We start from the raw sequence: 10018 nt of genomic DNA on the forward strand, positions 1-10018 counted from the left end.
ACCGGTCTCCGCTCTGCTTCCATGAGTTAATAACTTCAACAATGTTTAAATGTTTCTATTTATTTTGTGTGTGTGTGTGTGTGTGTGTGTGTGCTGTGAGGGTGCGGGGACATGCCACAGCAGCTGTGTGTAGAGGTCAGAGGACAAGCTACAGGAACCTGTTCTCTTCTTTCACCATGTGGGACCTGGGCCAAACACAGATCCTCAGGCTTGGTGGCCTGCACCTGGATCAGCTATCTCTCTGCCCAAAGTTTATCACTTTTAGCTTTCACATGCACGATGAGACCATGAAGTGAACCCGAAAATGCTTGCTCACTGCTTCGGCATACTGAGTGCTCCTCCTCCTCCTCCCTCTTCTCTGGGTCTCTATATGGAGCCCCGACTGGCCTGGAGCTCCTCATACACTCCAGACTTGCCTCCAATTTAGCATCTCTCTCTCAGACTCCTAATGCTGGGATTAGAGGCATACACAGCCAACCCAGCGGACACACTGACTTTACTTGCTTTAGGTATTCAGTTGCCCCTCAGTATCCATGGGGAATTGGTTCTAAGACCCCCATGAATGCCCGATCTGAGGGTAGTTGCACACGGCCTGTGCATTCCTCACAGGTACCTTACGTCATCTCTGATCAAAACTCAGCACAAGTCTGGTGTGGTGACAAACACCTTCAATTCCAGGCAGAGGTGGGTGGATTGCTGTGAGTTCGAGGCCAGCCTGGTCTACATAGCAAGTTCCAGGGCAGTCAAGTCAATAGAGAGGATCCTGTCTCAAGAACAAAAATAAATAAATAAAACAAAAAATTAAAAAAAAATAAAGCCTTAACACAACACACCTGCTTTGCAAGCAGTTGGGAGACATTGTTGTCCTTTTCATGTTGAGTCTGGTTTTTGTTTCTTTGAGACAGAGTCTCACTCTGTAACCCTGACTGTCCTAGCACTCACTTCGTAGACCAGGCTGGCCTCGAACCTACAGAGATCCACCTGCCTCTGTCTCCTAAGTGCTGAGATTAAAGGTGTGAGCTACTACTTCCAGTTTCATAATAGTTCTGGTTTTTGTTGTTGTTTTGTCTTGTTTGGTTGATTTTTAGAAACAGCATTTCTTTGTGCAGCCTTGGCTGTCCTGGAACTCACTCTGTGGACCCGGCTGGCCTGGGACTCACATAGATCCACCTACTTCTGCCTCCCAGTGCTGGGTACTAAAGGTATGTGCCACCACGCCTGGCTTTGCCACAGGTTCTTGACCACAGTAACAGTGCCTGCTAAGGATTCCATCGACGGAGCAGGCTTTAAATCCAATTAGAAAATGCTTGGCCACTCTTATAAAATTCATGCCACTTTTTTGCACCCGTGGGCGTATCTCGTCAGGCCGGTCGTTGCGGTAGCTCTCTGATGTTTGAGTTTCTCTTCTAGGAGCATGGCTAGCCCTTCACTCGCCAGCATTGGGAAGGCTTAGCCAGGAAGTGCAGTTTCCGGCTCGGTATCTACTTGATTTCTCCGTGGTAATGAATCAAGTATGCTGTGTCTTCAACAACAGGATTTATTATTGAGTTCTGGGGGCTAACCAAGAGTACTGGCAACAGCCTATAGAGTTTGGAGTCTATGGGACCTCACTGGCCAACAACTCAGTAAGAGGTGACCCATTTCTGGTTACTAGGGTTTTTCTTTGCTAGTATGAGGTATCAACTTGGGGTTTTGTCCCCTGTTATAGGGTAACTCCATTCAACTTATTACATATATATATATATATATATATATCACACACACACGGAAGCATCTACACTAGCAGGCTCCCATACAGGATTTTCAAAGGTTTTTAGTGTGAGCTCTCCCCATACTCCCTCTTCTACGCTACCCTCCCATCCCCTACCCCATTTAATTCTTCCTGCTCCATTTTTCCTCTCCCCCCCCCTTTACAACACTACATTCCTTCTATCTCCCCATGTTTTGAGTACCCCCTCCAACCATCTGATAGTTCTATTTTTAACGTTTTGAGGAACTTCTACACTATCTTCCCTAATGTCTGCTCTCATTCAGATTGTTAGGGGTTCCCCTTTCTCTACATCCTTTTTTATGCTTGTTATCTTGTGGCTCACCACCCCGGTTTTCTTTCTTCTTTTTATTTTTTTATTTTTTTTCTGAGACAGGCTCTTTCTGTGCAGCCCTGGCTGTCTGGGGAATTCACTACGTACAACAGGCTGGCCTTGAACTCACAGAGATCTGCCTCTGTTTCTCCAGTGCAGGGATTAAAGGTGTGAGCCACCATGCCTGGCATCCTTCTTTTTTAAAATGCACATGTAGAATGTATGTGTTTGTGAGTTCACATGTGTCCAAGTCAGGGCATGCGTGTGTGGAGGTTGAGGACAACCTTGGGTGCCTGTCCTTGCTTTCCACTCTGAGACAAGATCCCCGTCATCACGGTATAAGCTGGGTTGCCACTTGAACTCCCGGGAACTCTCCTGCTTCTGCTTATCATGTAGGCACACTGGGATTACAGATGTGCACGACCACATCTGGCTTTACTTGGGTCCAAACTCTGGTCCTTGCACAGCAGACACTACTGAGTGAGCCACCCCAGCAGCCCCTTTCTCTTTGAGGCGGAATGAAAGCCCATTGTGTGGGGATTGTAGGCTCCTCAGAGATAAAGCCCTGTTCCCTTGGGCTGACTGCTGCCTGGGTTTGGAGTGGGGGCCTTGGCTTCAGATAGACTGTCCTCCCACGAACTCTGAGTGGGTCTTCCTGGCATGAAAGACTTCGGCTAACTACCTGCCTCCTTCTCTGGGCCTTGAGCGGCTGGGTCACGGCCTGGGGCTGAACAGGTTGAGAGGGCTAATGATGGCTTGCCCTGAGCCGGGTTGTCCTGAGGAGATGGTGGGTTCTGAGGCTGCCTTGATTACAGGGAGCTGGGGCTTTCCATCCCCAGGCTCAGGAGCCTCCCGGCAACCCTGGATATCCAGCTGTTCTGGAGCAGCTGCAGTGACAGGTGGGCCTCAGGAATCTGGGAAGCAGCTGCCCAGATGCATTGGTTGTGGGGATCTGGGACCGTGGTAGATCTGATTTGTGGTGAAGCCCGCGAGTTCACAGCACTATGGTGGTGGTGGGGCTGGTAATAGCAGCCATTCTTGCTCAAACATTCATTTATCCATCTATTGATAAGATCTCCTGCTGCAGTCCCAGCTCCCTCCTGCATCCCAGGCTGGCTTTGAACTCACAGCAGCCCTCTGCCTCAACCTCTATCTTGAGAGCTGGGATTACAGGTGTGCCTTTCCATCTCAAGTCTCAAGCCGTTCTTCCCTTCTTTTTTAAAACATATTATGTGCATGTGTGGAGCTCTGAGAACTTGGCAGCCAGTTCTCCCCTTCCACAGTGTGCATTCCAGAGACCAAGCTCAGGCCGTTAACTTGGTGACAAGCACCTTACCTGATGAGCCATTTTGCTGGCCCACAAACTGTTCTTTTTACCAATGGACACTCCAGTTCAGGCGGGGGTAGGGTAGGGATGCCCGGTGATGCTAGAATGAGAATCCAAGCCATATGCTGCTTCTGCTTTCTTCCTGGCTTAGGTCCTGTGTGTGGCCTATGGGCAGGAAGGTATTCCGTACCTCCTCCCTAGGTCTGTGGTACCTGGTCCTCCTGCTGTGCCCCCAGGCTGTGGGCTGGTGCTGCTCCTGACTAGCTGGGCAGCCTCAGCAACCCCATTCTCCCAGGCCTCGTTTTCTGCACATAGTGAGGGCCTGCTGAAAGCTTGGACCCGAGTCACAGAACAAAGGAAAATGATGGACAGGGCGGGAGATAATGAATGTGTGGGAAGGAGGCAGAGGCCACTGCTCCACGGGGCTCTGCACACCTGCTTTTGGTCTGACTTCCTCCAGGAAATAATGGGGTTTCAGACACCCACATTCCTGCTGCTCACCAGGAGACGCCGCTTGGTCAGAGCGTGTCCAAGCTGTAGATGACAAAGTTCCTGGTCTCCATGGCTGCCCTGGGGCTGGTGGCTGCCTTTCCTCATCCCCAGTACATCCCCTTTACCCAAGGAATGGTACTGACTTCACAGAGACTAGAAGAGTTTATGGACATAGGAGCAGGCTACGCCAAGGGCACAGGTAGTCCCTGCGCATCGGCCTGACTTCCTGTGATTGTACACCTTCTGCCCAGTGCTGGGGAATGTAGCTGTACCCCACCAAGCCTGGATTTTTAACTTAATTTAACGTGACAGTGTAGCCCAGTCTTCCAGTAGGTTATGGAATGTTTTGCTTGAGAAGTTAGCATTTCAAGTGCATTCTCTCTCTCTCTCCCTTTCTCTTTCTCTCTCTTACACACGCGCGCGCACACGCACAAACACACACACACACAGAGGGGAGGCAGCAGTGAAATGGAGAGACTCACAAGATTATTATAGAGAACTTTTTTTAAAAAAAAAAAAACTGGGTTTATAGATGTGTTCCAACATCTGAAAATAGAAGTTGAGTTTAAAATTGCCTCTTTTGGGTTAAATTCTTTCCTTGTCCATGGTTCTCTTGGAGCAGACATTTAACTCACATTGAGTGTACATTTCTGAGAAAGGCATGTTTGTTTATTTGGGGTGGGGAGCAGGCCACAGGGTCCATGTGGAGGTCAGAGGACAAGTTACAGGAGTCAGTGCTCTCCTTACAGCATGTGGGGTCTGGGCAATCAAACCTTGGTCATGGAACTTGGCAGCAGATGCCTTTATTTGCTGAGCCATCTTACTAGCCCCTTGAATATGCATTTTATTATAAAAAGATCTTTCGACTGAGCGGTGGTGGCACACGCCTTTAATCCCAGCACTCGGGAGGCAGAGGCAGGAGGATCTCTGTGAGTTTGAGACCAGCCTGGTCTACAGAGCTAGTTCCAGGACAGGCTCCAAAGCCACAGAGAAACTCTGTCTCGAAAAACCAAAAAGAGAGAGAGAGAGAGAGAGAGAGAGAGAGAGAAACCCTGTCTCGAAATAACAATAACAACAAATCTTTCAAGCATCCAGAAAGTTTAAAATAATTCTTCAGTCTGTCTGGGCATAGTGGTACATATTTAACGTTTGGGAGGCGGAGGCAGGAAGACCAAGAGATCAAGGCAGTAGCTTGGGCTCCATAGCAAGTTCCAGGCTGTGAGAGGCTACACAGTGAGACTCTGTCTCAAAAAACCATCAGCTACAACAAACAAACAACAAAAAGAAAAGAGAAAAGTATCTACACGCTCATGACCTGGAGCCCACGATGAGTACCATAGAGTATTTTTGCTGTATCATATATCTGTCCTTCCATCCATCTCTCTATCCATGCACCTACCCATCCGCCACCAACCCACGCCTTCCTCCATCCATCTCCATGCAATGAATGTGGAGGCTGAGCCTAGTAATATCTACCTTCTTTCTTTCACCCCCACACTAATGCATCCTGATCCACACATGCACATACCAACACCTACACACCCACATGTGAAACCCACATGTATACATACTGCATATGATTTATTAACACCCCAAATTCACACGTGCACTCTCCATGCATATAACCACATACGTCCTCATAGCAAGCATCGCCCGGCCCTGTGCAACACACCTTTGCTCACCTGCATTCAGGGAAGACTCCCGCTGTCTTTGAGGGAAATGTCTGCAGACCCTGGCTGGCTATCTTCACCTCTGATAGAACCCCTGTTTGCCTATCTTTCCACCTTCACCAGTCTTTTCTTTCTCATCCCAGACACTTTCCACTTGGGAAGCTGGAGCCCTCTAGAGCGGGGAACACAGCCCACTAGGCACTCTCTCTACCAACAATGACTATTAGCATAGTTGCTGCTTCATCCTCAGCATCCAGGCCACACTCCGCCCTCTGTGACTGATGGTTGAGAAAAGGTCCTAAAGTGGTCCAGAGGTGTGTATGCCGAACATCTGCACTTGTATCTGCATGAATGACACCATATGTGTATTCCCACACATGTGTTGAACATGGACTGTGAATACACACCTGGCTGTCTCTACACTTCCACATTGTCATTTCCAGGTTAGAGTCTGTCTTTTCTTTCCTTCCTTCCTTCCTTCCTTCCTTCCTTCCTTCCTTCCTTCCTTCCTTCCTTTCTTCTTTCCTTCCTTCCTTCTTCCCTCCCTCTTTCCCTCCCTCCCTTCCTTCTTCCTTCCTCCCTCTCCTTTCCTTTTGTCTTCTCTCCCTCCCTCTCGCCTCTTTTCCTTGTCTCTCATCCTATTCTTTCTTTTTTCTTTCTTTTCTCCTCCTTCCCACCCTCCCTTTCTCTTTTCATTTCTTTTTCTTGCTTTTTGACTTTTTTTTTTTAAAGTATGGAACGCTTCACGAATTTGCATGTCATCCTTGCGCAGGGGCCATGCTAATCTTCTCTGTATCGTTCCAGTTTTAGGATATGTGCTGTCGAAGCGAGCATGCTTTTTGATTTTTTTTTTTTTTTGAGACATGATCCCATTCTGTAGTCCAGGCTAGCCTCAAAATCATGGCAATCCTCCTGCCAAGTACTGGGATTAAAAGCATGAGACATCCTGTTCATGAATCTTCTTCAAAGACATGAGATGTCCAGATGTGGCTCTAAAGACCATGTGCAGTGTTCTCAAGCCGAACACACCTGGCAGCAGGGTTTAAACACACCAGCTCATGATGCTCTGGAAGGACCTGGGTTCCATACTGGCTCTGCTCACAGCCACTGGGTACGTCTTACCCAAGGTTCTCTTTGCCAAGTGACAGCAGCCATAGGCACCTGTGAGCAGTTAGTGCCCCTGTTGAGTTCACTGCTTCGGCTCCCATGCACCTTTGAGGGGAAGGACAGTCCTGGTTGGGAGTTAGTATGGCGAGACCAAGGTAAATAGTGATTATGCCTCTTCCCAGGTGCTCCCCCAATCCCAAGCCCTCATTACCCTACATGCATATTCATAAGGGATGGCCTCATCCCTACTCTGTAAATGGGTCATAAGCAGGAAGTAGAGGCCAGTGCAGAGATCTGAGGCCCAGGGGACAGGAGGCTCAAGGCAGGAGCGCGTCTGAGTCCTCATGGACGGGAGGCTGGTGAGAGGACTGGGTACCACTGGACTGTGGGAAGTTAGGTGCCATTAAGGGCTTGGGAGGGCTTAGGTCTTTGTTAAGATTTGTTCAGTAATGACAGTATGTCAGAGACCCCTGGGGCAGATGGCTTGTGGAAACCAGGGCTTTCTTCCTATGGGGATTAGGGAGTTGAGTGGGTGACAGGCACAGGGGGATGGACCAATTTTTCCTCAATGAATTCAGTTTCCATGTCATTAAGTGGAGAAGCTAAATCTGCACCCTCGCACTCCCGTGAGGCTCGGTGAGGCTGGATGACTTGTCACGGCCACGCCACACAGTTGTGATCTTGTCTTTGGAAGTGTGAGAGACGGTTATTCTAGTCCCAAACGGGAGGCTGAAGACTGAGAGAAAAGCTGAAGGGCTGAGGTTGCCAAGCAACCAAACCTTGCAATCCCCTTCTTCATAGCATGTCCTCACCAGCCCCTGAGATAACCCGTGCAAAATGATTGTTTCCGTTTTACAGATGAGAAGCGTGAGGCTAAAGGAGGAGGAGGTGGCCGGACAGGACTACACAGTGAGTAGTCGGCACAGGGTTGGTCCTTCCTCCCAGGGTGATGCTGAGGACTACACAGTGAGTAGTTGGCACAGGGTTGGTCCTTCCTCCCAGGGTGATGCTGAGGATCCTGGAGCCTAGCTGGCCGTGGTCTCAGGTGTGGGTAAGGCCAGCACCGTGACAGCACAGTATTCTGTCGTGCAAATTTCCAGCCTAAAATTTAGGCTCTCTGCACTGCAGCCATATTAATGTCCTCTCTTCTCAGAAAGCAGCTGCTCAGCCGGGTGGTTGTGGTGGCGCAAGCCTTTAATCTCAGCACTCAGGAGGCAGATGCAGGCGGATCTCTGTGCTTTTGAGGCCAGCCTGGTCTACAAAGCAAGTTCTAGACTAGCCAAGGCTAGACAGTGAGATCCTGCCTCAACTACCTCACCACTCAAAAAACCAACTACTTTTAGACTGTGCTCTTGGATGCTCCTACCTTACTTCAGGGAAGGGTACCGAAGCAGAGGAGGTGAAGTGTCCCCAGGATGGCATAGGCTCTGGGAGGCTGGGGCAGCATAGGAACCCCAGGTGTCATCCCTCTGTGTCTTGGGCATCCTACCAATGCCCTGGGTCATAGAAAGGGGGTGCTGTTGGTAGAGTTGATGGGGACAGGGGTGTCTGAGGGAGCAGATCCTGGGATGGACACAATTGGAGGGTGGGTGGCATTTCAGGTTTAGAGAGCAGGCGTGTGGAAGGTGACTGTGTGGGGTTGTGGAGTCAGGATGTTGTCACGGTAGAATGAGGAAGCAGTTTGTGCTGAGAGCTCACTTAGCCATGCAGCAAGCATCCTGCCTCGCCGTGTCTCCTCCTTGTGCAGCGCTCACAGAAAGAGAGAGTACAGCCAGAGATGAATCGGGGCAGGGTGATGCTTTCAATCACTTCCAGTCTCCAAGAGAGGTGCAGCTGGCCAAGGACAGCCCTTGAGGATCTGAGGCCAAGGCCACACTTGGTGGCTTCTTAGCACTATCCCTTCCGAGTTGTGCGGACCTCAGTAGCAAGAGCAGCAGTTTCTGTGACCACTGTGTCTGGCCAGGGCTAAGTTTACCTTGAGCCTCAGTTTCCTCATCTGTGAATCAGGGCAGGGAACAAATCTACTTCTCAGGACAGACACGGACTCAGATGGCGCCACGAAAGAGCGTGGCTCTTGCTTGAGCTCTGGCAAGGTGAATGACGTGTGAGGGTCTATTGTGCTAGGAGTGCCAGGGAAGTGGGCAGAGCTTCATTTATTCCCCGTCGGGCTAGGCCGTAGGCTGGTGGACATGGTTCTCTGCATCCCGAAGATGTGGGGTGTGAGGAAAGCTTTGAAGACACCACTGGTGGGCTAAAGAGAAGGACTTTCAGGAGGAAGGCACCGCACGGGCTGATGTGTGGAGGAGGGAAAGTGCAGGGTATTTGCGGAACAGCCCTGGCACAATTACCTGCTCAGCCAGGTGCTGTGAGAATCACCCGGGGAAGCAGTTGGGCAAGATCTTTGGCCCCTGGGGCCAGCCAAAGCCTATACACTTCCTTCCCTAACATTATCTGGTCTAGAGTCGATGGGGAGAAGGTTTGGGGTGAGCTACCATAATTACCCACCTCTGCTGCACCTGACCTGATCGTGGGGATGACCTGCCAGGATGCCCTCCCCCCAGTGACCTCCTTAGCTGGGAGGTCTGGCTGCCCATGCACAGGGAGCGAGCAGTGCCGAGCAGTCTGCCTGCATCTGTGTGTCTGTGTGGCCGGAGGCAGGGCCAGTGGTTTGAAGAAGAGGTGGATGGAGAGGAGGTGGTCTGGACAGATACGAGGTTGGGGGCCTTGGCGGGGACTGGATGATGAGGGGCTTCTATTCCTTGAGCACTCGCTGCGTGTTGTGACAGTGCCCCGGGGCAAGCACCGTTACTTCAGTAGGGGAAACTGAGGCTCAGAGAAGTAAAGTAGCCTCCCCCAACCACCATCTCTCTGTCTCTCTCTCCTTCCCTTCCCCCCTCCACTCCTTCTTTCCTTCCACAGAATCTCACGTAGCCCAGGCTGACCTAGAAACTGGCTATGCAGCCAAGGATGATCTTGAATTTCTGATTCCTGACTCCACAGACTCCCGAGTGCTCGAATTACGGGCATGAGCCACCATGTCGTTTTATGTGGCTCAAACCCAGGACTTCATGCATGTAGCCAACTCAGCTATGATACCACCCCTCCTTGTCATCCAGTAATTTATTATTCAGCACCCATAGATAGAGCAAAGGTTTTGCGCCAAGGTCTAAAGGAGTCACGGAGGACCACCTCTTAGATCCTTCCTGGGGTCAGTCACACAATGGCCCTGGTAAAGTTCAAATCCAGGTGTATTTCCATATTCTCGCACGGTTCAGGATTACAAGCCTAGGTCAGAGTTGGGTGGGGCTGCGCCCGCCCGCGTAATTACAGGAGTTTTCCCC

The 10018-nt window shown here is 50.3% G+C and overlaps 1 non-coding gene across 1 annotated transcript; it reads right to left on the reverse strand.

Moving 5' to 3' along the window:
* Window positions 1-6297: 6297 nt before the first annotated feature.
* Window positions 6298-6404, reverse strand: LOC126510355 (U6 spliceosomal RNA). The gene has a single exon (XR_007594352.1). It is a non-coding gene; the product is annotated as a U6 spliceosomal RNA (small nuclear RNA).
* Window positions 6405-10018: the final 3614 nt, after the last annotated feature.

Source organism: Alexandromys fortis, unplaced genomic scaffold (assembly GCF_014885135.2).
Source record: "Alexandromys fortis isolate MF-2015 unplaced genomic scaffold, M_Fortis_MF-2015_v1.1 scaffold_26, whole genome shotgun sequence".
Classification (NCBI taxonomy): Eukaryota; Metazoa; Chordata; class Mammalia; order Rodentia; family Cricetidae; genus Alexandromys; species Alexandromys fortis.